We start from the raw sequence: 26,777 nt of genomic DNA on the forward strand, positions 1-26,777 counted from the left end.
CCCTTCATTCTGTGTTTAGAGCAGATTTTTGCAGATTGTGAGGCTCACTCTCCCATCTTTATTTGAATTCCCATACTATTCAGTTTAATTTTCTCCTTTTGAAATATCTTAAAATGCTTACTTGATTCACACAATTGAACTTATATGTCTTAATGGGATAGAACTTTCCTAGCTGTCAATTATAAATAACAGAAACCCAACTCAAACCATATCAAGGGGAAAAAATGTTTAGGTAAGTATTTGAATTTTGCGTTTTAAATACTTTTCGGTACAGGGACCCTAAATGAATACTTCTCTCTGTCTTTCTCTGTGTCTCTCTTTCTCCCTCCCACTTTATTGATATTTCCTGACTCTGCTTCCTCTCTTCCCCCTGTATTGGCCTCATTTTATCCTCCTACAATTATAAGGCTGATAGAAGTCTTAGTGGTTAGAGGACATCCACTCTCTACATAGCAGTTTCAGGGAAGTCATTTTATCATATTTGCTATTTCCTGTAGCCACCCCAAGATAACTAGTATATTAAAAGGATTGGGTTTTATGATTATGTTGGCCTGAGCCTTATGACCACCATATGCAATTGTTTGGGGGAACAAACAAATCTCGGCCACACAAGAACAAATTATTGTGTTCTGCTTTGTATTTATGTCACTTGTTTTAGTAATATTTGATTTTTAAAATAAAGCACACACTATTTGAAGACTCAAACAAGAACTTTTAAATGAGAAATTAGTGCCCAAAAGTCCTAAAATAAAATGGGAACATTCCAGGAAGCGCTTTTGATTTCCAGTCTTATTTTGTACTCGTTTTCAAGTTATATAGCTGTTGCAATCAAATTGTTCTATTCACTGTCAACTGCCTTGTTCATTGCTAGGCCTCATTTCTCTAACTACTCTCCCCACCTGGAATATTTTCAGACCCACATCCTATGCAATGAAAAATTCTACACATTCTTCAAGTCTTTATCTATAAAGTTTTACCTAATTGTCCAGGCTTAAAATCATCTCTGTTTCTCTTTCCTCTGATGTTTCTCAATTGTTCAAGCCATTCTTTTGGCACGTAGCAATGTTATTTATCTTCTGGGGGGTAAATATTTCATCTTATCTGCTAACCTATAAACTTATTTAGGACATATATTTTGTTTTATACCTAAAATATAAGTGGTTTGAATAAGAGGACAGAGTTTGGGCTCAGATAACTTTGGTTTTGAATTCAAGAACAACGTTTCATTCTCTGTAAGATGTTTCTTGGTCATGTTATTGAATACTTAATACCTCTGGGACTAGGTATCTATGCTTGTCATACGGGGATGATGATATCTGTGTTTGTCAAGTGAAATGTCCTACGTCATATTACAGGGCATTTTCTTAAACCCTTTTTTAATCCCCTCTTTCAACCATCACTATGCCTCACACACAGCCAAAGTAGAACAAATATTTGCTGATTGATTGAATAGTACAAATTAAGACTCAGACTTTACAGATTTAGCTTCAACATTTACTTAATTTAATAGCATTAGATGGGAAATGAAAATGCAGGGGAAAAAAACAGGTTATAGGGCTTCCCTGGTGGCGCAGTGGTTGAGAGTCCGCCTGCCGATGTAGGGGACACGGGTTCGTGCCCTGGTCCGGGAAGATCCCACACGCTGCAGAGCGGCTGGGCCTGTGACCATGGCCACTGAGCCTGCATGTCCGGAACCTATGCTCCGCAACGGGAGAGGCCACAACAGTGAGAGGCCCACGTACCGCAAAAAAAAAAAAAAAACAAAAAAAACAATAACCACTAAAAAAACAGATCATACCCTGACTTTCCCTATCCTTGGCTTATTTTTATTTTTATTCTTTTGTGGTACGCGGGCCTCTCCCTGCTGTGGCCTCTCGCGCTGCAGAGCACAGGCTCCGGACGCGCAGGCCCAGCAGCCATGGTTCACGGGCCCAGCTGCTCCTCGGCACGCGGGATCCTCCCAGACCGGGGCACGAACCCACGTCCCCCGCATCGGCAGGCGGACTCCCAACCACAGCGCCAGCAGGGAAGCCCCCTCCTTAGCTAATTTTTGTAATGGACAGAAAACTGGCATTATGGCTTTTTAGCAAGACTATGATGATACTATTACTTTATTTTTCTTGTTTTCAAAGAACACCTGGCCATAATGGTTTATAGTGTTTATTAATAGACGGTTGTTGGACATATCAACAAAATCACTTTCTAAACAGAACACTTTTAGGTTATGATTTTTTTTTATCGTCTTTCCTTTACTTGAAACTGTTAGCGAATTAAGCCACGTGGACCCTGCTTGGCCCAAGCCTGGCAGAGGCTTTCTGCCTCAGTGTGGGGAGGGTTCTTTTCCCATTCAGGTTTGAATAGGCTGAGATGGTCACAGCTCAAGCTTTATTCAGTGGCCAAAGAATGGAGAAGCAGGAGCTAAGTTCACAGATCAAGTTCTTGCCCACCTGGTGAGAGGGATTTAATTTTAAAGAGTAAAGACAAAGGGAGGAGCGGTGAGGCTAATGCTGGGGAGGCATATGCATTTGTTTACTGGGGAAGGGGCAGGACTGTTCCCAAGGGAGTGAAGTACCACCCCGTTTATTTTATGACTGAACCATAAAGTTCAGTCATAACCACAAGTAGGTGTGTCATTTAATTTGCTAATGTGAAATCAGCCTATGATGAGACTCAGGGCCTGTTGGAGGTCAGATTCATCACCTTCTTGGTCCCAGCTGGTTCCATCTAGTCGTTTTTTGTTTGTATCTTCCTTTCTTATCTCTGGACCCTTTAACTTAAAGATTTAGGTTCACTAAAGGTTCACTCCTGCTAAAGGTTAGGGTGGGGGGGTGGTGTTGGCAGGTTTGGAGCAAGGGCACTGCTGCTAATGGTGGGGGTTGGAGGATTTTGAACAAAGACCCAGAGCAGCTCTGGCAACAAACTAGAGAGGGAAAAAAATACAGTATTTTACCGACATCTCCATGGCAGGAAGGAACCCTGTTTGTAATCGTCATCATTTTATAAGGTAATTTTCTTATACAAATCATCTCAATGACACAGTAAGAGTTTTTTAAATTCAGTTATTCAGGTGATGAAGTTAAGGCTCAGAACACAGGTAATTGAAGTAAGAGTGTTTTGGGATGAGAACCCAAATGTTTCCGATTCTGACGCATTATTCATTCCAATATGGTGCTACCTCCTGACTAGCCTCAAGAAAATAGTTTGCCCAAAACGTCTATCAACAATCCTACTATAAATTAACTTTGACAGACTATATATAAAATAGACTCCCATTTATTAAGAGAACTTTTTTTATATTAATAGAGAACAAGAGGATTTTTTGCTTCTTTTGTTCATTCTCAAGCTCTGCTTTTTTTTTTTTTTTTTCTCTTATTTGAAGTCTCTATCTTGTATTTGTAACATCGAAGTCCAGTCCCCAATGACTGCAGTGCTGTCAGAAATAGAGGATGACAAGTTCAGGACTGAATGAAGCAGCAGGAGAAAATAAGCTCTAAAGAAACAAAGATCTTATTTTTATAGTAATTTGCCATGCAATGTATAACAAAGGAAAAGGAAGGCAAAGTGTATGATTGAGCCCTGTGATATATCCCTTAGAAAATATGGTCTCATATAGATAAACTGTATATGATGTCAGACATTTTTAGCTAGACTATTTATTGATAGTCTACTATCAAAAAAAGACACTACTTAGACTATCAATAAATCACCTCTCCCTAAAATTTTCCTTGTTTGGAGCTCAAATCATGTGCAGGGATTAATGTGGTGGCTGAAATAAACAGTTAAGAAAAAAATATATTTTTATTTATATATGATAAAATTTTAGGTGAACCCTGATAATTTAACTTATTCTTTACATTTAATATGTTGTAAAGAAATTATCTGTTTACCTGCCTTTCAGTCTCCACAGATACGTTGTTTTATATAAACTAAATCTCCAACCCCAAATCTTGGCCTATAATAGTCACTTACTGTGTTTGTTGGAATGAACTTGAGTTAATATTTTATCTGTTCTAATGAAATATATTTTTATTGAAATGTTTGAAAACATTAATCCATTTAAGATTATTTTGTTATGAAATAATTTTAAGCAGTGACAGATTTATTTTTACTAAGCCTCATCCATAACTATAAGTAGTACAAATGCAATATAAAATAAAGTACATATGACTCCAGTCTTTTAGAATGCTAAGTTGTTTTAATGTTTTTAGTCCACATTGTTATTTTTCTTTCACAGTGAGAGTGAATAAAAAGAGTCTTTTTAACTGAATTTCTGATATATTTACCTCACAGAATTTTCTGAAATGGATAAATATTTATATAATGGACTCTTCTTATTCAATTTCTTCTCATCAAGGTGCCAAAAATCCAATCTAATCAACATAAATCAAAGTAAAAAACAAATGTTTGGGTTTGTATAGCACCAAGATAAATATTGATTTAGACAAGTTAATTAGATATGTGATGCAATCAATGAAAGAAGTCAAGTCAGCTAATCCACAATATATTGACTGTTGATTGATTGTGTGTGTCTGTGTATGTTTTAATGGAAAACTCAAAAGGAAGGAAACTGATGCGTGTATGAAGCTCAGAAGACAGAGGGGAAAGCATGAAAATGTTAACTTGCTAGAGTGTTTAAGTTAACTTTTCCCAGTCTGAGGTCTTATAGATGCGAAGTATAAACAAAGACAATTCCTCTAAATGAGAAAAAGAGCAGAGAAAGAGGACTGTTAATAGTGTAGAGGGAGAGATTTTGACCTGTCTGCTTCTCTGCATTTTTGGATAGTTCTAGCTATGCTATAAACCCCCACATCCCAATAGAGATGGGATTTTATTTCTTAATCACATAACAATTCATCTCATATATACTCCTGGTTTTGTAGTGTTTGGGGAACCCATTTTTTCACATTTTGTGCCTTGTTTGATCCTATGGGCTTATGGTATTAGTGTCCTCTGCTTTCTGTGTTGTTTTGAAAAGAATAAGTAGAGAAATTACAGATACTTTTTACCACTTTGGCCCAAAAGTGATGCACAAAATTTCTCCCACACTCCATGGGCTAGAATTCAGTCATTGGTCCATATTGACTGTAAATAAAACAGGAAAACAGAGTCTGGCTTTATTACCAAAAAACAAAAAAAAAAACAAGCAAATTAGTGAATAAATGAGTTGGGCAAAAAATATAGGCATTCTCTATTAAACTACTGATTGCATTTTCATTCTAGGGGACATTTGTAAAAGAAAAGAAATCTTCAAAGAAATAAAGTAAGAAAAACGCAGCAAGAAAAATTCTGGAAAGAAAGAACCAGTAAAGAAAAATCAGCTGAAAATAAGGGAGAATGTGGAATAGCCACAATACATTGACATGTTTCACTTTTCAATCTCTCTCTATAATTTCTCTTTTCCTCGCTCTTTTCAATATTTCCTCTCTCTCTGTGATTTGCTCACTTAATTTCCCTTTTATTTACTCTCCTCCATCCCTATTTGTGTGTGTGTGTGTGTGTGTGTGTGTGTGTGTGTGTGTGTGTATGTTTTCTATTTTGACTCTTTTAGTCCCCTTTTACTGCCACTTATCCTACGGAAAAAGGGTGTTTGCACATATCCTCAGGGGTCTTCTGAAAACAAAACAAAAACATAAAACACCTTTATTGTCTAATTCAGCTAAATAATGCTTATGGCTAAAATTCCAAGTGAGGCAGAAGGACAAATTGCCCTTATAGGACAGTCCCTACAAAGGGTGCTCAATGTGACTTGCCAGCTTCTCATGACATCATAGGCTATGCCTAAAACTCAAACTCTAATATAAACCCAGAAGCACTCTGTCCATTCTTTCTTTCAATTAGGATAACACTACTTCATCCAGAAAATAAATCTCAGGTTCCTATGTACTGAGAAATTGAAGCCGAATAGTACTAGACAAAAAAAAAAATTCTTTGATTTTGTGTGTACATGAAGAAAGTCTAAAAGTCTGTGAGCACATTGCAGTACATAAGCATCATTACCTAGAACAACCTATCTGTCGAGGAAGCAGTAGAGACTTGTCTGAAGTGAAAGAATGCCCTTTTTTCATCCTTTTGAATTGTGCTGTATGCAAATACAATGAATGGAAAAGAAGAATTACATTTGATTTGTCTGGTTCAGGTTGATGTATTACTTAGTAATTCATTTGTAGCTGTACCTCCTTTCCACCCTTAGTCATTCTGTAGTCATCTTAAATCTGTGAACCTAGATAAATTTTGACTAGTTTGCTCAGAAAATGATGTGTATATGTATATGTGTATGTGTTCTTGACAACTCTTAAATAATTCTTTACACAATTTATCCACTTAAATTCTAATAAATATCTACACAAGTAGGGAAAAATGTTAAGTGAACTTGAGTTTGAGATTGTACTCAATAAACTCTAAGAATACTTATGGAACTCAACTGTTTACATAATCAGAGATAATCTAGAACATTCATTTCATATGCTAGATGATGAAATTGAGACACATAGAATTTATTTGCTCAAGTACCATGTATAATTTAGCAAAACCTTTTACATAATTTAGTATTTCTCTTACTTTTTCTATAATTGTACTCAGAGTATCAGAGGTAAATGTACACTCCACAATAAATCTTTTCTTGGTGTCTGTGATAGGTTGGTAGAAAAATCCTACTCTAGTTATAGATGGTCTTTTTTTGCCCCCTTGAATACATTTTCCTATATAGTATCTTTAAAAAGTAAGGTACAAAGATTACAGCTCTTTTCATTTAACCAAAATATGCTTAAATTTAGTGAGGGAGAATATAAATACAAAAAGGTTTTCTTAAAACTAATTTAATTATTCTATTCTCATATGTTATGGATTGCTTGTTTGAAAGATTCTTTGTTTTTCCTTCTATTCCATATAATAATCTTGCTGGGTAGAGTATCCTAGGTTGCAGGTTTTTCCTTTTCAGCACTTTGAATCTATCATTTCACTCCCTTCTGGCATGAAAAGTTTCTGCAGAGAAGCCTGCTGATATCCTTATGGGAATTCCTTTGTATAGGACTCTTTCTTTTTCCCTGGCTGCTATTAGAATTCTCTCTTTAACTTTTTCCACTTTAATTTTGGTATGTTTTGGTGTGGGTTGAGTTGGGTTCATTTTGCTTGGGACCATCTGTGATTCCTGCACCTGGATATCTTTCCCTCTTCAGGTTTGGGAAGTTTTGGGCCATAATTTCTTCAAATACATTTTTGATCTCCTTCTCTCTCTGTTCTCCCTTTGGGACCCCTATTATGCAAATGTTGGTACACTTAATGTTATTAAAAAGATCTCTTAGACTGTCTTCATTTTTTTTTAAATTTGCTTTTCTTTTTGCTGTTCTGATTGGATGATTTCCAATATTCTGTTTTCCAGATAACTTACGCATTCGTCTGTACTACTTAGTCTGGTATTCATTCTTTCTAGACTGTATTTTATTTTGGCTATTAAATTCTTCATTTTTGATTGGGTCTTTTTTATAGTTTCTATAAACTATGTTAACATTTCTATGAAAATGTTAGCATGTTCACTGTGTTCATGTATTTTTTTACCTAATTCAGTTAACATTTTTATTTTCAATGCTTTGAATTCTTTATTTGGAAAATTGTTTATTTCTGTTTCATTATTTTTTCTGGGGTTTTGTCTTTCAGTGGAGAGCAGTTGCTCTGCCTTTTCATTTTATTTAACTTTTTCTGCCTCTATGAATTTAGGTAAAACTGTTACCTGTTTGTGGTTGAAGTGGCATTCTTATTGGGACTGTTCTTATACAGACTCATGTACCCAGTGCCTTTGGTGAGAGAGCTGGATGTGGTGTGGATGCAGTGACATCTTTCTTCAGGATGTGCTGACAGCTATCACCTTGGCAGGGGTGGGACTGGAGATGGAGGGGCTAGAGCTGGAGCCTGTGTGAGTGGGACTCCTTCTCTGCTAAGTGACCATTGGCACTTTATTTGGGGTGGGATCTTATCCCAAGTTGCTGGAGCAGAAGCCCTGAATGTTGGACCGAGCTGGCTCTGTTCTGTTTTCTTTCTGTTTTGTTTTCCCCCTTCCCACACTGGGAACCTTGCCCCAGAGCAGGGAAGTGCTGAAACAAATGGGGCCCCTGTAACTCCTGGCTCATGTCAGCCACAGCGGTGCCAGCTGTGGTATGCTGCCTGTTCAGGCTTCCACAGCTGTTTCCCTCATTCCACTCAGGTCCAGCCTCGGGTGCAAGTCCCCTTTGTCCCTCACAGTGGACCACTGCCCCCAGCCTCTGCCACCCTCACCCTGTTGTGCAGCCACACAGCAGGGCAGGCCGGGCTCGTGGGTATTCTCAGTGTATATTGGGGTGTGAGCTGTGGTGGAGTAGCTGCTGTCAGAGGTTCGGGCTGCTTCAATGAGCTGCTTGAATAAGTGCCAATAATGACCACTGTCACCCCACCCAGGCTCTGCCCTGGGAGTGGGTAGCCTCTAGTCCCAAGGTCGAGTCTTCTCCCTGGTTGTGGCCCCCACAGATTCATTGCCATGCTGTGGTTTGGTGTGAGCAGGCCCAGAGCGTTTACTTGGTTCAGGCAGGGGCATGTGCCTAGGGTGTCACAGGAAACTCGGCAGCAGCTAGAGCGGACCTCTGTCCACCCTCCAAGGTAAGCCAGCACGCAGGTGCTCCTCACGAATGGCGTCCAGGCTTCCCGCAGCCTTCCTGTCAGTCCCTGTTGTCCTCCATCCAGCCGGGGGGACTCATCCCCTTGTATAGGTCTCCAGGACCAGGTGCCCAATTCATGGCTCTCACTGCTCACTCCCCAGGATGGGTGTCTGCCTGTGTATTCTTCCTTTTCCTCTGAGTCCCCTGCCAGGGGCACAGGTCCTGACTTGATCACTTTTCTTCCCTTCCTACCCAATTACACATACATCTTTCTTACAGCCTTGGATGTACAGGAGTCCTTTTGCAAGTTTCCAGATAGTCTTCAGTGAGAATTATTCCACATGTAGAAGTATTTTTGACGTTCTCCTGCAGGGAGGTGAGGTCTGCGTCCACTTGCTCCACAATCTGGATTGATCCCCTGTGTCTTATTTTTTATTATTTGATAGTCTAATTAAAGACTTGTCAGTTTTGTTGATCTTTTCAAAGAGTCAAATTTTTGTTTCATTGAAAATCTCTATGTCATTTCTGTCATTTAAAAATCTCTATGTCATTCATCTCTGCTCTAATCTTTACTGTTCTCTTTCTTTTGTTGACTTTGAGTTTAGTTTGCTCTTCTTTTTTTCCTGTTGCTACAGTTTAAAATTAGGTTACAGATTTGACTTTTTTTTTTTAAGCCTAGTTGGTTAATGGTGTAAATTTCCCTCTGAGTACTGACTTCACTGCATCTCATAAGTTTCAGCATGTCATATTCTCATTTCCATTCATCTTTAACTATTTTCTAATTTCCCTTATACCTTCTTTGTCCTACTGGGTGATTCAGTGTATGGTGTAAATTTCACAACTTTATGAATTTCCAATTTTCTTTCTGTGTTTTTTTTTTTTTTTTTAATTTCTAGATTTATTAAAATGTGGTCAGAAAAGATATTTCTATAATTTATTTTTCTTAGATTTATTGAAACTTGTTTTGTTGCCTAACATCTGGTCCATTCAGGAGACTGTTCCCTATCACAAGATTGGAGCATACATTCTGCAGTTGTTGGGTAGAGTGTTGAATTTGTCAGTTAGGTCTAATTGGTATATAGGGTTGTTGAAATCCACTCTTTTTTAACCAAATCTTATTCTAAATGTTCTACCTATTATTGAAAGGGGATAAGGGCAGGGAAAGGTCAAGCAAAAATGGGAAAAAGTTTTAATGCTTTTTAAATATTTTATTTATTTACATCTTTATTTATTGGAGTATAATTGCTTTACAATGTTGTGTTATTTTCTGCTGTATAACAAAGTGATTCAGCTATACGTATACATATATCCCCATATCCCCTCCCTCTTGCGTCTGCCTCCCATCCTTCCTATCCCACACCTCTAGGTGATCACAAAACATGGAGCTGATCTCCCTGTGCTATGCAGCTGCTTCCCACTAGCTATCTATTTTACATTTGGTAGTGTATATATGTCCATACCTCTCTCCCACTTCGTCCCAGCTTACCCTTCTCCCTCCCGGGGCCCTCAAGTCCATTCTCTACGTCTGCATCTTTATTCCTGTCCTGCCCCTGGGTTCTTCAGGACAATTTTTTTTTTTTAGATTCCATATATATGTGTTAGCATACAGTATTTGTTTTACTGTTTCTGACTTACTTCACTCTGTATGACAGACTCTAGGTCTATCCACCTCACTACAAATAACTCAATTTCGTTTCTTTTTATGGCTGAGTAATATTCCATTGTGTATGTGCCACATACTCTTTATCCATTCATCTGTCGATGGACACTTAGGTTGCTTCTATATCCTGGCTATTGTAAATAGTGCTGCGGTGAACATTGTGATGCATGATACTTTTCTTTTTTAAAATTTATTTATTCATTTTTTCCTTTTTGAAAAAAATTTTTTATTGGATTACAGCTGATTTACAATGTTGTGTTAGTTTCAGGTGTACAGTAAAGTGAATCAGTTATACATATACATATATATATATATATCCACTATGTTTTAGATTATTTTCCCATATAGGTCATTACAGAGTATTGAGTAGAGCTCCCTGTGCTATACAGTAGGTCCTTATTAATTATCCACTGTATATATAGTAGTATGTAAATGTCAATCCCAATCTCCCAATTTATCCCTCTCCCCTCTCTCCAGCCTGGTAACCATAAGTTTCTTTTCTACATCTGTGACTCTACTGCTGTTTTGTAAATAAGTTAATTTGTGTCATTTTTTTAGATTCCACATACAAACATTATCGTAAGATATTTGTCTTTGTCTGATTTCCTTCACTGAGTATGACAGTCTCTAGGTCCATCCATGTTGCTGCAACAGTATTTATTTCATTCTTCTTTATGGCTGAGTAAGGTTCCATTGTATATATGTGCCACATCTTCTTTACCCACTCTTCTGTCGATGGACATTTAGCTTGCTTCCATGTCCTGGCTATTGTATAAGCTGCTGTGAACATTGGGGTGCATGTATCTTTTTGAATTATAGTTTTTTCCAGATATAAGCCCAGGAGTGGGATTTCTGGATCATATGGTAGTTCTATATTTAGTTTTTTAAGGAACCTCCATACTGTTCTTCAAAAGAGTTGTATCAATTTACATTCCCACCAACAGTGCAGGAGGGTTCTCTTTTCTCCACACCCTCTCCAGCATTTACTGTTTGTAGATATTTTGATGGTGGCCATTCTGACCTGTGTGATGTGATACCTCACTGCACTTTTGATTTGCATTTCTCTAATTAGTGCACATGACTCTTTGAATTACGGTTTTCTCAGGGTGTATGCCCAGTAGTGAGATTGCTGGGTGATATGGTAGTTCTATTTTTAGTTTTTAAGGAAACTCCATACAGTTTTCCATAGTGGCTGTATCAATTTACATTCCCACCAACAGTGCAGGAGGGTTCCCTTTTCTCCACACCCTCTCCAGCATTTATTGTTTGTAGATATTTTGATGATGGCCAGTCTGACTGGTGTGAGGTGATACCTCATTGTAGTTTTGATTTGCATTTCTCTAATAATTAGTGATGTTGAGCATGCTTTCATGTGTTTGTTGGCAATCTGTATATCTTCTTTGGAGAAATGTCTACTTAGGACTTCTGCCCATTTTTGGATTGGATTTTTTGCTTTTTGATATTGAGCTGCATGAGCTGCTTGTATATTTTAGAGATTAATCCTTTGTCAGTTGCTTCATTTGGAAATATTTTCTCCCATTCTGAGGGTTGTCTTTTCATCTTGTTTATGGTTTCCTTTGCTGTGCAATAGCTTTTAAGTTTCATAAGGTCCCATTTGTTTATTTTGGTTTTTATTTCCATTTCTCTAGGAGGTGGGTCAAAAAGGATCTTGCTGTGATTTATGTCATAGAGTGTTCTGCCTATGTTTTCCTCTAAGAGTTTTATATTGTCTGGCCTTACATTTAGGTCTTTAATCCATTTTGAGTTTATTTTAGTTTACGGTGTTAGGGAGTATGCTAATTTCATTCTTTTACGTGTAGCTGTCCAGTTTTCCCAGCACCACTTATTGAAGAGGCTGCCTTTTCTTCATTGTATGTTCTTGCCTCCTTTATCAAAGATAAGGTGACCATATGTGCGTGTGTTTTTCTTTAGGCTTTCTGTCCTGTTCCATTGATCTATATTTCTGTTTTTGTGCCAGTATCATACTCTCTTGATTACTGTAGCTTTGTAGTATAGTCTGACGTCTGGGAGCCTGATTCCTCTAGCTCCATTTTTCTTTCTCAAGACTGCTGTGGCTATTCGGGCTCTTTTGTGTTTCCATACAAATTGTGAAAATTTTGGTCTAGTTCTGTGAAAAATGCCATTGGTAGTTTGATAAGGATTGCACTGAATCTGTAGATTGCTTTGGGTAGTATATTCATCTTCACAGTGTTGATTCTTCCAATCCAAGAACATGGTATATGTCTCCATCTGTTTGTGTCACTTTTAATTTCTTTCATCAGTGTCTTATAGTTTCCTGCGTATGGGTCTTTTGTCTCCTTAGGTAGGTTTATCCCTAGGTACTTTATTCTTTTTGTTGCAAGGGTAAATGGAAGTGTTTCCTTAATTTCTCTTTCACATTTTTCATCATTAGTGTATAGGAATGCAAGAGATTTCTATGCATTAATTTTGTATCCCACTACTTTACCAAATTTGTTGATTAGCTCTAGTAGTTTTCTGGTAGCATCTTTAGGATTCTGTCTGTAGAGTATCATGTCATCTGCAGTGTCAGTTTTACTTCTTTTCTGATTTGGATTCTATTTATTTATTCTTCTTCTCTGATTGCTGTGGCTAAAACTTCCAAAACTATGTTGAATAATAGTGGTAAGAGTGGGCAACCTTGTCTTGTTCCTGGTCTTAGGGGAAATGGTTTCAGATTTTCACCATTGAGAATGATGTTGCCTGTGGGTTTGTCATATATGGCGTTTATTATGTTGAGGTAAGTTCCCTCTATTCCTACTTTCTTGAGGTTTTTATCATAAATGGGTGTTGAATTTTGTCAAAAGCTTTTTCTGCATCTATTGAGGTGATCAAATGGTTTTTATCCTTCGATTTGTTAATATGGTGTATCACACTGATTGATCTGCGTATATTGAAGAATCCTTGCATTCCTGGGATAAACCCCATTTGATCATGGTGTATGATACTTTTAATGTGCTGTTGGATTATGTTTGCTAGTATTTTGTTGAGGATTTTTGCATGTATGTTCATCAGTGATATTGGCCTATAGTTTTCTTTCTTTGTGACATCCTTGTCTGGTTTTGGTGTCAAGGTGATGGTGGCCTCGTAGAATGAGTTTGGAAGTGTTCCTCCCTCTGCTATGTTTTGTAAGAGTTTGAGAAGGATGGGGGTTAGCTCTTCTCTAAATGTTTGATAGAATTCGCCTGTGAATACATCTGGTCCTAGGCTTTTGTTTGCTGGAAGATTTTTAATCACAGTTTCAATTTCAGTGCTTGTGACTGGTATATTTATTTTTTTCTATTTCTTCCTTGTTCATATTGGAAAGTTGTGCTTTTCAAAGAATTTGTCCATTTCTCCCAGGTTATTCATTTTAATGGCATATAGTTGCTTGCAGCAATCTCTCATGATCCTTTGTGTTTCTGCAGTGTCAGTTGTTACTTCTCCTTTTTCATTTCTAATACTGTTGATTTGAGTATTTTCCCTGTTTTTCTTGATGAGTCTGGCTAATGGTTTATCAATTTTGTTTATCTTCTCAAAGAAGCAGCTTTTAATTTTATTGATCTTTGCTATTGTTTACTTCATTTCTTTTTCATTTATTTCTGATTTGATCTTTATGATTTCTTTCCTTCTGCTAACTTTAGGGGTTTTTTGTTCTTCTTTCTCTAATTGCTTTAGTTGTAAGTTTAGGTTGTTTATTTGAGGTGTTTCTTCTTTCTTGAGGCAGCATTGTATTGCTATAAACTTCCATCTTAGAACTGCTTTTGCTGCATCCTATAGATATTGGAGCATCGTGTTCTCATTTGTTTCTAGGTATTGTTTTGATTTCTTCTTTGATTTCTTCAGTGATCTCTTGGTTATTTAGTAATGTATTTTTTACGGGTTTTTTTCCTGTAATTGTTATCTAGTCTCATAGCATTGTGGTCAGAAACAGTATTTGGTATTATTTCAATTTTCATAAATTCACCAAGGCTTGATTTGTGACCCATGATATGATCTATCCTGGAGAATGCTCCATGAGCACTTGAGAAGAAAGTGTATTCTGTTGTTTTTGGAAAGAGTGTCCTATTAATATCCATTAAGTCCATTAAGTCCATCTTGTTTAATGTATCATTTAAAGCTTGTGTTTCTTTATTTATTTTAATTTTGGATGATCTGTCCATTAGTGAAAGTGAGGTTTTAAAGTACCTACTCTTATTATATTACTGTTGAGTTCCCCTTTTATGGCTGTTAACATTTGCCTTATGTATTGAGGTGCTCCTATGTTGGGTACATAAATATTTACAATTGTTATATATCCTTGCATTGATCCCTTGATCATGATGTAGTGTTCTTGTTTGTCTCTGGTAATAATCTTTATTTTAAAGTCTATTTGTATGATTTGAGAATTGCTTCTCCAGCTTTCTTTTGATTTCCATTTGCATGGAATTTCTTTTTCCATCCCCTCACTTTCAGTTTGTATGTGTCCCTAGGTCTGAAATGGGTCTCTTGTAGACAGCATATATATGGGTCTTGTTTTTGTAACCATTCAGCCAGTCTGTGTCTTTTGGTTGGAGCATTTAATCCATTTACATTTAAGGTAATTATTGACATGTATATTCCTCTTACCCTTTTCTCAATTGTTTGGGGTTTGTTTTTGTAGGTCTTTTCCTTCTCTTGTGTTTCCTCCCTAGAAAAGTTCCTTTAGCATTTGTTGTAAAGCTGGTTTGATGGTGCTCAATTCTCTTAGCTTTTGCTTGTGTGTAAAGGTTTGAATTTCTCCATCGAAACTGAATGAGATCCTGTCTGGGTAGAGTAATCGTGGTTGTAGGTTTTTCCCTTTAATCACTTTAAATATGTCCTGCCACTCCCTTCTGGCTTGTGGAGTTTCTGCTGAAAGATCAGCTGTTAACCTTATGGGGATTCCTTTGTATGTTATTTGTTGCTTTTCTCTTGCTGCTTTGAATATTTTTTCTTTGTATTTAATTTTTGATATTAAATACAAAGTTTGATAGTTTGACTAATATGCATCTTGGCGTGTTTCTCTTTGTATTTCTCCTGTATGGGGCCCTCTGCACTTCCTGGACTTGATTGACTATTTCCTTTCCCATATTAGGGAAGTTTTCAACTATAATCTCTTCAGATATTTTCTCAGTCCCTTTCTTATTCTCTTCTTCTTTTGGGACTCCTATAATTTGAATGTTGGTGCATTTATTGTTGTCCCAGAGGTCTCTGAGACTGTCCTCAATTCTTTACATTCTTTTTGCTTTATTCTGCTCTGCGATAGTTATTTCCACTATTTTATCTTGCAGGTCACTTATTCGTTCTTCTGCCTCAGTTATTCTGCTACCGATTCCTTCTAGAGAATTTTTAATTTCATTTATTGTGTTGTTCATCATTGTTTGTTTGCACTTTAGTTCTTCTAGGTCCTTGTTAAACGTTTCTTGTACTTTCTCCATTCTATTTCCAAGATTTTGGATCATCTTTACTATCATTACTCTGAATTCTTTTTCAGGTAGACTGCCTTTTTCCTCTTCATTTGTTTGGTCCGTTGAGTTTTTACTTTACTCCTTCATCTGCTGCATATTTCTCCGTCTTGTCTTTTTGCGTAACTTACTGGGGTCTCCTTTTTGCAGGCTTCAGTTTTGCAGTTCCTGTTGTTTTTGGTGTCTGCCTCCAGTGGGTAAGGTTTATTCAGTGGGCTCCTAGTGGAGGTGACTAGTGCCTGTGTTCTCCCAGATGAGGCTGGATCTTGTCTTTTTGGTGGGCAGGCCCATGTCCAGTGGTGTGTTTTGGGCTGTCTGTGAACTTAGTATGATTTTAGGCAGCCTCTCTGCTAATGGGTGGGGTTGTGTTCCTGTTTTGCTAGTTTTTTCGCATGGGGTGTCCAGCGCTGGAGCTTGCTGGTCATCGAGTGGAGCTGGGTTTTAGTGTTGAGATGGAGATAGCTGGGAGAGCTCTTGCTGATTGATACCACATCGGGCTGGGAGGTCTATTCTGGTCCAATGTCCTGAACTCGGCTCTCCCACCTCAGAGGCCCAGGCCTGACACCCGGCCAGAGCACCATGACTCTGTCAACCACACGGCTTTTGGGAAGTGTGAGATCTTCTGCCAGCATTCAGGAGGTGTCCTGTAGGAGTTGTTCCACATGTAGATGTTTTTTTGTTTTGTTTTTTTGCGGTACGCGGGCTTTCACCGCTGCGGCCTCTCCCTTTGCGGAGCACAGGCTACGGACACACAGGCTCAGCAGCCATGGCTCACAGGCCCAGCCACTCCGTGGCATGTGGGATCCTCCTGGACCGGGGCACGAACCTGTGTCTCCTGAATCGGCAGGCGGACTCTCAACCACTGTGCCACCAGGGAAGCCCCTAGATGTATTTTTGATGTATTTGTGGGGAGAAAGGTGATCTCCATGTCTTATTCCTTCTCCATCTTGGAGATCCTCCTCAAGATATTTTAGACATGCCTATATTTTGGGGCTGCCAAAGTAGGTGAAAGTAAAGGTGAAGTCTGAGTATCTGAAATCTGGTGGGGTATGGTCATGGCGGGGCCAGGGTTGCTCAAGGTGCAGGGGAGCCCGACCTTTAATGTTATTTTAAGTGGTCTTTTCTTGATTCAGTGGTTGATTGTTTGCTGTGAGCTTTTGGCTTTTTTCCAGAGTTCTCAGTTGGTTCTGTCAATTTAGCTTGTTTTTGATGTTTCTGTGGAAGTATAGGCATCAGGAGCTATGTACAATATTATTTTCCTGATATCACTCTCTCTCTAAATTAGTTTTAAGCATTCCTTTCCTAAATATATCCTTCCCTGGAGAAATGGTTTGGGGACTCAATGTAGGCAGTATTGTTTTCCATATTTCTCAGTATTTTATGAATATAGACATATAAGTATATTGATATATAGATATGAATTTTTAATAATACTTTATATGAAAAGCAGAAGTCAAAAATTCTAATCAACCAAATTCACCATGATGATCTTTAAGGCTCACTGCATCTATTTATTTTCATATCAGAAGCAGTTTGCTTTATGTAAGAACAGATGTATGTGTGATTATTTGCCCTGAAATACTCAAGCACTGGAGTAAAGCAGCAATTTACAATTGCTGCGTAAGACTTATTTTAAGTACACAATTAGTGAACAATGAAGAACTCATTACCTCTTATATCTTTACAGTCAAGGAAACAAACAATTAAAATTGGTGGTGTGAAAACGTGTAGATAAACTTACATACACATAAACACACATCACAGTATTCCAAGTTTCCTGAAACTGGAACGCATCTGCCATCTTTATTAGAGACTTTCCTATAGATGAAAAAATTAGCCAGAAGTTGGTTTTGTCTTGGTGTCCCTTAACCTTTTGATATTTGTTTCCATTATTTAAGTAATTATTTATTTTTGATAAAGAAGAGGGGGAAAACAACCATAGAAGAAACAGGGATCATAAGGAGAAAACTACTTTCATTCTTGATCTGGTAAATCTTTGCCAGATTAATCTCTATTTAGTTATCCCCTTGCTGATAATAGGACACTTATTAACAGTTCCTCCAAATGAATTGTTGATTTTTCAGTAGCTTTATCTATGTTTCTGTAAATGGAAGATACATTTGTTTACAATACCCTGCTCTAAATCATTTGTTTTAACATATATGGACTCCAACAGCAAGTGTACTTAGTGCACTACAGCACTTCTATTACACTCGTGGTCATCAATATTATGCTTTTCTAGGAAATTTTTGATACCTTCTCTTCTCTCAAATCTTTATCTCCTCTTCCCCCATATTCACCTTTCACTTTTAGGTGATGACCTTCCTTCTTGCACTGAGACATTTTCATCATAAGAGAAATCAGGTTCACTCATCCTATGCTTGCCAACTAATATATATATAATATATATACAATATATATTATATATAGATAGATAGATAGATTCTACCTTTGTTCCCGTTGCTATGCATAAGCCCTTCCTGAGCTTAACCCAGCTTTATATACAGCCCAGATCTTCCCTAAAATTCTAGACGCATACATGGAACTGGCCATTCATCATCTTCTTTTGAAAGTAAACTAGGTACCTCAAAAATAATTTTAAAGTAAAATCTTTATTGGCTTAAAATATAAATAGTTAAGAACATATAAAATATGATTATACAGTTCAATATATTTCTAAAAAGACAATGCACTGTTTACCAGCATCACAGAAGTCCCTCTTTTGTCTTTGCTGATGTGTCAACTCCCCAGTTAACAATATCCTAATTCTTAATAATATAGGGTAGTTTTGTCTGTTTTTACACTTTATATAAACGTAGGAATCCTACAGTATGTACTCTTTTGCACCTATTTTATCTTAACGTTATTTGTGGGATGCATTCATGATGTTGCAAAGAGTTACATAGCTGTATAATATTGTATACATATATCATAAGTTACTGCTGGTCACTATGTAGTTTGCTTCTAGTTTTGGGGTGTTATAATAGTGCTGCTATAAAATTTCTTGTACATGTCTTTTGGCGAAATTTGTGCACACCATTATTTGGCATATATCTCAGAGTGAAATTCCTCAGTATGTGTATATTTTGCTTTAGTAGACACAGCTAGACAGTTTTCCAATGGGGCACCAATTTATACCCTCATCAGCAGTTTATGAGTGTAATCTCGATATCATATATCCAAAACCTAACTTCGTTCTGCCTACTGCAAACAATCTCTTTTAAAGTCATCTACCATTTGAATAAGTGGCAGATTTATTTTTCTGTTTGATCACTTATGTCAAAAAAAAAAAAATCCTGACAACATTTTTAACTCTTATTTTTCTCATTGCTGTACTTCCAATCTGTCAGCAAATCCTGAAGCCTCTCTTGAAAAAGCATGTGGCATACAAATACATATCAATGGTATACGTACATATATTAGTACAACCACTTCTAATCTGCCATGACTTCTTGGCTGTTTTTTTTTTTTTTAACAATTTTATTGGCGTATAGTTGCTTTACAATGTTGTGTTAGTTTCTGCTGTATTACGAAGTGCATCAGCTATATGTATACATATATCCCCACATCCCCTCCCTCTTGTCTGGTTTTTAATTGGCTACAAGTTCCATTCCATTGCTTACAGCTGGTTCTCCACTGAGCAGCCAGAGGAATTATAAAACATAAGCCACATCTTATCCTCATTGGTGACTCATCTCACTCAGAGTAAAAGACTCTTACAATGGTCTCTCAGCCTTTATTACTTTGTCCCTTGTTTCTTATCTTACCTCATCTCCTGCCCCTTTCCCCTTGCCAACTACACCCCTGCCACACTGGCCTTCTTGCCATTGCTCAAATGTTTGAAGCATGGTCATATCTCTGGTCCTTACACATGCTATTATTTCCAACCAGGTGTGCTTCTCCAGGAACCCAGTCTTTTCTCAAGTGTTAACTCATTAAAAAGTAAATATTAACCCCTGCACCTCCCTTGCACTCCCTTTTCCCTTACTTTCATTTGTCTGTGTAGCAGTTATTGAAATAGTAATTGTTTATTTACAAATTTACCAACACTAGAGAAGATGTATGGCAAGAGTATGACTTTGTTTTATTCAGTCTGTTTCCCAGTTACCTAGAACAGTGCCTAGGATGAACTAGATATTAATATGAAGTATATTAGTCAATAAATAAATGGATTTGTCTCCTCCATGAATAAGTAATTTTTAAAATAGAGTGTTAATCCAAAGGCATTTTTAAGAATTAAAGGATATTTAAAAGATTGTTTAGTCCAAATTCTTCTGTTCAAACTAAAAATCACAAGGAAGATGCTCAGAGATACTAAGCAATATGGAAGCATTAATCAATTGTAAGACTAAAAGCATTTGTATTTCTAAAAAGTTAATTATTTGCATGTGTTAAATATAAATTGAGTACCATAGCATTTTGATTACTTACATAAACTATATTTAGCATAATTCAATATTTCCAAATACTCCTTGGTTACCCAGTGTTGTCATTAGACATAGGAATGATTGCTCTAAACTGATAATATTGTGGATTCTAACACTTTTTACATTTGCATGGATCAATGCCAAGATCAGAGATTTCTGAAATAATATGGATGTGGCAGTTACATAATCTCAGAAATTCCTTGGGCTTCCGTGGTGGCGCAGTGGTTAAGAATCTGCCTGCCAATGCAGGGGACATGGGTTTGAGCTCTGGTCCGGGAAGATCCACATGCCATGGAGCAACTAAGCCCGTGCACCACAACTACTGAGCCTGCACTCTAGAGCCTGCTAGCCACAACTACTGAGCCTGTGCTCTAGAGCCTACGAGCCACAACTACTGAGCCTGCCCTCTAGAGCCTGTGTGCCACAACTACTGAGTCTGCACTCTAGAGCCTACGAGCCACAACTACTGAGCCTGTGTGCCACCACTACTGAAGCCTGCACACCTAGAGCCCATGCTCTGCAACAGGAGAAGCCACTGCAATAAGAAGCCTGTGCATCACAACGAAGAGTAGGCCCCGCTCACCAGAACTAGAGAAAGCCTGCATGCAGCAACGAAGACCCAACGCAGCCAAAAATAAATAAATAGTTAAAAAAAATCCTCAATGTGATCCATATTAGCACACTTGAGTTTTAAAATATTCAGTTCAATTGTGGTATCAGTTAGAAAAATCATTAGAGATTAAAATGTTATTTTGCAGGGTTGTTATTAATAAATATCCATGCTAAGCGCTCATTCAATACAAATTGGAATAAACTGGTTTAAGGGAAGCAGGAAGATCTTTTCCTCCAGGTTCCTTTTTCCCTGGTTTCCTAATCCAAGATATTGCATATTTAGCAATGAATTTCTTCCCTTTGTCAAATATACATGTGAAGTAATAAGAAATACATATATTGGTCTCTGGCTGTAGTCCCTGACACAGGGCTCATCAAACCTTTGTAAATTGCTAAGTGGTAGAACTGGGAGCATCTCTCATTCTGTTGAGGTGACTCTGGGTGAGCTCCTGAATGGGGATGGTCACCAGGAAGACCAATCCATGGTAAGAAGCTTAGAACTTTCAGCCTCACTTCTCGTCCTCCAGAGAGGGGAGAGAGTCTGGCAGTGGAGTTAATAATTGATCTTGTCTACATGAGAAAGCTTCCATAAGATCCCAGTAATATGGGAACTTGGGAGCTTCCAGATTGATAAACATATTCACATTCCAGGGCAATGTACTCTAACGCTATGGAGACAACCCTCCTGCACTCAGGACCCTCCCAGACCTTGCCCTACGTATCTCTTCAGCTCGTTGTTCATATGTATCCTGTATCACATCCTCCCTGAGTTCTGTGAGCTGTTCTAGCAAAAAATCAAAGTCAAGGGGCAGGAGGTCATGGGAATCCCTGATTTCTTGCCAAGGTGGACAGAAATTCCAGGTAACCTGGGGACCTACTATTGCAATTGTCATGTAAAGTTGAGGGGCAGGGCAGTCTTATGTGACTTAGACCTACCCCTGTGAGATTTGATGCTATCACCAGGTAGATAGTGTAAGAATTAGGTTAAATTGTAGGGACACCTGGCTCGTGTCACAGAATCACGTGGTGTGCCTAATAACGCCCACACATTTGGTAACCAGGGTGTCAGAAGTGAAGTATTCTGTGTGGTAGTAGAGAAAGAAACAGGAGGAGCGCTGTAGGTTTCTCAAATAGAACACATTACGATATGATGATGTTAAATCCTATTCTGGGCTCAAGTTTCAATCAGAGAAGTGGAACAGAACAGAAAAGGACACTGAGGGGAAAGTTAGGATGTCATACAGACTAGAATATCTAAAAATGGGACAGACGGAAGGCCCTAGAATCCAGCTTTTATTCCTTTCCTGTAGGTAGTGTGTGGACAAGAAGGACTATGATATAATTCAAAGTGGACATTAGTTATGCAGAACTGAGTCATGCTGAGTCTTGTCTTCATCAATTTTGAACACTTGGACTTTGAGCAATTTTCATCATCTCTGTAGCTTAAAACTCTTTGTTTTCTGTGGATAATGATTCTTATTTTGTGCTAGGATTAAATAGGTAATGCATTAAAGCTCTGGTTACATGGTTTAGATTAAATAAATATTATCTCGCTGCTTTTTTTCTACAGATGCTCTTAGAAACAAGTCCTGTGACAATTTTCTGAGTCTTCTTCTTCTTTTTTTTTTTTTGGTGTGGGGTTTGTGGTTCCAAAATCAGGATTTCTGTATCAAGCAGACACAGCCTTAGCATGTGCTTTCTCCACTCTCCTGACATTTCACAGACTAGTGAAGGACATGGGAGTGATACTTAATGAATTTACATATTAAAGTTACTTTGGTCTCTGAAGGTGAAAGGTTTCGTTGAAATTCCAGGTACAGCTCACTGGTTGGATGGAAATGGACATATCTGAATGTATCAACCAACTCCAGCTGAATTTCAAAACCTCCAAGATCCTTGAACCATCAAGTACATTTGCAAATGTATTTTCACTTAACCTTTTTTGAATCAAAGATAATTTAAAGAAAAAAAATTTAGCTAAGTAGTTTGAGTTTGTTTACACTTAATATCATCAAAATGCCATTTTGCAAGCACTTTAAGCCATTTTGAATTATTTTAATATGTTTAAAAGCCTTGAAAAAAGTGTTTTATATTTACAAAAAAGGAGCTGACATATATTAACAAAAGAGAACACACCCCAGGCACTTGATTCTTAGAATATATTTGCAGTGATTCCTTCTCAGTGGCATCATAGATAAAATTTGACCCTTCTGCAAAGTTGAACACATACCTCTTCTTCTAGGGTACAAAACAAAATTTCCTCTTTATTTTCTTCTAAGCACAAAAAGAGGGTTTGAATAGGAATGTGAGGAGGTCCTTGCAGGGGAGGAATTTAGAAAAAGAGCAAAATTTATTAGTTAAAAAAGTTCTAAATGTAATGGTGAGAATAAACTCCTCAAAAATATAGAGCGTGCTCTGTGCCATTAGTAAGATGCTTTGTGTAACCTGTGTGTTTCCATAAACCCCTCACCCAGAAGTCTACCCCAGCCCAGAATCAAAAGGCACAGACACTTCACACAGGTTATTTTCTCCTGTCCTTCTTTTATACCTTGCTTTTTACTCTGGTTTTATTGGTGGTCGTGGTGTTCCTGTAGATAGGAACACATGCATTAAAGGAAAAAAAAAATCACTCTGAGGATTTTTGTGTGTGCAGCTCTCATGTTTCACGAAGCCTCTTCCCCAATCATGATTATATGGGTTCCTCTTAGATGGAGGACCCAGTGAAGAGAGAGTCATTGGCTCCCATCACCCCTCCAACACTCTCTAAAGCACTCTCTAAAGCCATCCTTGAAACTCAACAATTGAAGTAAAAAGAGATTTTAATAAAACAAAGTAGCTCCTCTGTCAATGAGATTGTTGACCCTAAGTTGCTCCAAAATAAGCCCTCCAGAGCCAGCACAGGAGACCCCAGTGTGGTATGTCACTGGCATATTTTTCAGTATTTCTGTGTGTGTGTTTGTATGTAGTTATATACATAGAATTTATATATAGTCTATAGTTTTTTATTTCTGTGTATGAATATGCATATGCTGTGTATGAGTATTTTTGTTTCCTGTGTATGTGTGTATTTCATGCCTGTGTGTTTATCTCACATACACAAACAGGAATACATATATAGATATAGATGTATTTGTTTTTTACATACCTTTTTTTAGACATAATGCTATTGCACACTTAATAGACTACAGTATAGTGTAAACATAACTTTTATGTGCCCTGGGAAACCAAAAATTTATGTAACTCATTTTATTGTGGTGGTCAGGAACCTAACCTGCAATATCTCTGAGGTCTGCCTGTATATGGTTATCAGAAAATAACACCATCAGGTGTTGATGGGAAGAGACTTTTGGTTGGTTATTTTGATGAGAAGGGTGAACAGGGAAGCCTGAAATACACATTGCTGCCCAACATGTGAGGCATCTCAGGAGGGAGGGCAGTAGAGGAAATGAATGCACTGGGTACCCAAGGTTGGAAGGTTATATTAACAGGCAGGAAGAAGTAGTAGGAGATCAAACAAAACTTGGATCTTCCTGCAAACTTTGCCTCAAGTGAGCCTGTGAAATATATATAGGTAACAAGGTGAAGCTGATAAATATTAAAAGCATTTGAATAATTCCTGTCCAAAGCAGAACAAGTTTGCTTCTTCTGTATTGCTAGTTTAGCCAATTGTATGAACCATAGTATAGTCAGGACATGGAAGCAACCTAAGTATCCATCGACAGATGAATGGATAGAGAAGATGTGGCATGGGCTTCCCTGGTGGCGCAGTGGTTGAGAGTCCGCCTGCCGATGCAGGGGACATGGGTTTGTGCCCCGGTCTGGGAAGATCCCACATGCCGCGGAGCAGCTGGGCCCGTGAGCCATGGCCGCTGAGCCTGCGCGTCCGGAGCCTGTGCTCCGCAACGGGAGAGGCCACAACAGTGAGAGGCCCGCGTACCACAAAAAAAAAAAAAAAAAAAAGAAGATGTGGCACATGTATATAATGGAATATTACTCAGCCTTAAAAAGAAACAAAATTGAGTTATTTGTAGTGAGGAGTATGGACCTAGATAGAGTCTGTCATACAGAGTGAAGTAAGTCAGAAAGAGAAAAACAAATACTGTATTCTAACACATATATATGGAATCTAAAAAAAAAAAAAAGGTTCTGAGGAACCTAGGGGCAGGGCAGGAATAAAGACGCAGAGAATGGACTTGAGGACACGGGGAGGGGGAAGGGTAAGCTGGAACAAAGTGAGAAAGTAGCGTTGACATATATACACTACCAAATGTAAAACAGATAGCTAGTGGGAAGCAGCTGCATAGCACAGGGAGATAAGATCCCTGCTTTGTGACCACCTAGAGGGGTGGGATAGGGAGGGTTGGGAGGGAGGCTCAAGAGGCGGTACATGGGGACATGTGTATGCATATGGCTGATTCGCTTTGTTGTGCCACAGAAGCTAACAGAGTATTGTGAAGCAATTATACTCCAATGAAGATCTGTAAACAAAACAAAATAAAAGCATCAAACTCAGAAAAAAAACATATATGGAAGCAAAAAAATTAATGATTATGGTTTGAATAGTTTACATTATATTCTAATTTTGTCATCCTCTGCTTTAGATATAATTGCCTTATAATATTTTTAATGTAACTCTAATAAATTCATCCTTTTGAAATTTTCTTTCGTTTAGTTTAAAACATTTTAGCAAAAATTTTCTTCAGGAGGCTGATCTTTCTTACACATTGCCTGTATTCAGGTCTGTCCATGTGGGAGGTTTAAAAAGATACAAAGATAAAACGTAGTCAAGTCTTGAAGAGGAGTAGTTAATGTGGACCTGTGCAGACCTACTAGAAAAAATAAACAAGGTGTCTTTTAAATAGCAATTGTTTATTAATATTTGTGTATTTAAAGCAGGTCAGAATACTTCTGTACCTTGTGAATAACATCCAATAAAAACAAGGGCTGAACAACCACATGTACAGCTGACAATTGTCTTGATCTCTTTTACATTCATTGGACATTTTCCCTAATCTATATTCTGCCTTATCATGAACTTCAGGTACATTTTGTGGTTTTTCTTGCTCTCAACATTGTACTCAGTTCTTGTAACTGATGATAGTTTGGTTTCTGTCTTACACAACCTTCCTTCTTGAAGAAGATGGGCCCACAGATATTCATTAACCAAATTGTATCTCTGGTTTGGGAATGATACTAAAAATATTAAAACTAAAAGTGACCAAATATTTCATCTTCCTTTAAAAGGAACCTTCCAAGTTATAAACCATGATTCCCTTTATGTTCCTGTAGGCTTCTGATCATTCTAATACCTTACTATTATAATCCATCTACTCTATGGAAAAAAAAAAAGCCAGTCAGAAAGAATCAATGGGGGACTTCCCTCATGGTCCAGTGGTTGAGACTTCACACTTCCACTGCAAGGGGCACAGGTTTGATCCCTGGTCAGGGAAACTAAGATCCCATATGATGCATGGCATGGCCAAAAAAAAAAAATAATAATCAATGAACCTGACACCTGACTAAGTTTTCAGTACCTTTTATTGTTTATTGTTTTTGATTATTTTTGTTTGGGGAAGAGGTGTAGACATACTGGAATGCACTTGCCCACAGCTCCAGTGTTTACATCTTCTCCATCCAAGAGACTGGGTTCAAATTCTCTTAGTTCCAACTCCATATTCCCATAGGGACTCATTATCTTGGCTTGGGTTCAGTGCCCAGTGCCAGTCCAGGCTTTTTTGCTCAGAGGGTAGGGATATCAAAAACAAACAGCACTATACCCCAGTAAAAAATAAATAAATAATAATTTTTAAAAAGCAACTATACCCTGATAAAAACATTCATTTAAAAAAACACACACCACAACAGCAAGGCCACTGAGGCCCTCTCCTGAGATCTCACAAATGAGCTCACGTTTTCCTCATAAAACCTTGTAGGTGCATCCAAAGTTGTGTTGAAGTGATTTTCTGAAGTCGCATTGTTACATTATAGATGT

This window comes from Phocoena sinus, chromosome 7 (genome assembly GCF_008692025.1).
Source record: "Phocoena sinus isolate mPhoSin1 chromosome 7, mPhoSin1.pri, whole genome shotgun sequence".
Lineage (NCBI taxonomy): Eukaryota > Metazoa > Chordata > Mammalia > Artiodactyla > Phocoenidae > Phocoena > Phocoena sinus.